The sequence below is a fragment of the Odontomachus brunneus genome, unplaced genomic scaffold (genome assembly GCF_010583005.1).
Source record: "Odontomachus brunneus isolate Ranch 3 - 2012 unplaced genomic scaffold, Obru_v1 Obru_scaffold_320, whole genome shotgun sequence".
In the NCBI taxonomy this organism is placed as follows: Eukaryota; Metazoa; Arthropoda; class Insecta; order Hymenoptera; family Formicidae; genus Odontomachus; species Odontomachus brunneus.
Genome location: NW_022639770.1, coordinates 81,661 through 83,738, shown reverse-complemented (window position 1 = coordinate 83,738; position 2,078 = coordinate 81,661).

The window sequence follows — 2,078 nt, the reverse complement described above, 5'->3', positions numbered from 1 at the left end:
AGGTAATTTCTTATCTTTAATATGACAGCCTACCCACCAAACGAAATCGTGGACATGATCAAAATATTGGGGGAATGTAGGAATAATTTTTCGAGAGCTGAACGTCTGTATGCTCAACGTTATCCTGATAGAAGGCATCCAACTAGGGTAACCATTAAAACCCTTGCGCAGAGAGCAAGTGATGGGTCTATGGTTCGCCGATCACGACATCATGAATATGATGTTAATGATAATCGTGTTATAACCATTTTAGCGAAAATTTATCTCGATCGTCATATTAGCACTCGTCAAATCGAAAGAGAAATTGGCATACCTCAGCGAACAGTTGCGAGAATATTAAAGGCGAGAAAATTTCATGCATATCACATAACGTTGACACAACATTTGAATTTTAATGATTACTTACTTCGTGTAAATTTTTGTGAATGGGCTCTGCAAATGATCCAACAAGATGAAAACTTTTTCCGGTTGTGGCGGATCGATATAGATCCGCACACACACAAGCGTGGCGCCGCTAGCCGAGCCGCCGCACAACCGCGAGAGCCTCCGCGCGACGCCGTTCGGTGGCGCATTCGCGGGGGGGTTTTCTCGCGAGAAAATCTTAATTAGGCAGCAATAAAAGGCAGACTCGGCGGGTGGTCAGACACACTCGCACACCGCTGCACTGATATTAGTGGCGACTTTTATTAATAGCCCTAATACCAGCAGCGGTACCAACAGCACCTTTAGGCGCTACTCCTCGCTGAAGAAGCGATACCTTGCGCTGAAGAAGTGCACCTCGCTGAAGAAGCGATACCTCGCGCTGAAGAAGTGCGCCTCGCTGAAGAAGCGATACCCCGCGCTGAAGAAGTGCGACTCGCTGAAGAAGCGATACCTCGCGCTGAAAAGTGCGCCTCGCTGAAGAAGCGATACTCCGCGCTGAAAAGCGTGTCCGCTGAAGAAGCGGCAAAAAGGCCACCGACGCCGAAGAGGCGTCCAGCACCCCACTACGACGGAGAAGGGGAAGTCGGCCAGCTCCTCGGCGCGGGCACTAGCCCACACGCCACAGAGCCAGGGCCTACGGCAACGACTGCACCAGCTGTTCGGAGACAGCTCCCCAGAGGCCGAGACAGGAGGTCCGTCAGGCCGGTCGCCACGGCCGCGGACACCCTCGCCAATGCGGGCTGGGACGCCGTCCCCGCTTTTGTGGGAAACTCCCTTATCACCAGCACCGGCAGCGGCCAACGTTTTCATCCCCACGCCGTGGAAGCTCCATCGGATCTGGCTCCCGCAAAGGAGGCTGACTCGACCTGCAGCAGCTTCTCTAACACGCGGCGACATCCGGATCCTACGCCCGGTCTCACCACGCCGCACGAACGGGCCCCTAGACAAGGAGAATCAAGCGCCGGCTTCGGGAGGTCCCCAGCAAGGAAGGACGCGTCGCCTCCATGGCAAGAAACTAAACTAAGCGGCTCGACGAGTCCTAAGGAGACAGGGACAATTCCCAAGCACGCACACATACACACACACACACACACGTGTAACCAACGTACAATAAAATGTTTCTTGTTACTTGTTAAAAGAAACCGTGAGTGTCACTACATCCTCCCCGCGAGCGACCGATCACGCATTATAAAGGCAACCGCCACAACACACAATACCCCAAACCGGTACGTACTCTTTTCGGATGAGGCAACTTTCAGTAGCAATGGAACTGTAAATAGACATAATTGTCACTACTGGTCCGATGTAAATCCTTATTGGTTTCGTTCAACTAATTTCCAAAATCGTTGGTCTTTAATGGTCTGGTGTGGCATCGTAAATGGCTATTTAATAGGTCCTTATTTTTTTGAAGAAAACGTTAACGGACAAAACTTTTTGCAGTTTCTTCGAGACGATTTACCGGAACTATTGGAAGACGTCGATTTATTCACCAGAGAACGGATGTGGCTTCAATTGGATGGTGCGCCAGCACATTATTCAAATATTGTAAGAAATTATTTGAATAACCGATACAATGGTAGGTGGATTGGGAGATTGGGCGCAGTCGCGTGGCCTCCTCGTTCGCCAGATTTAACTTCTCCCGATTTTTTCCTGTG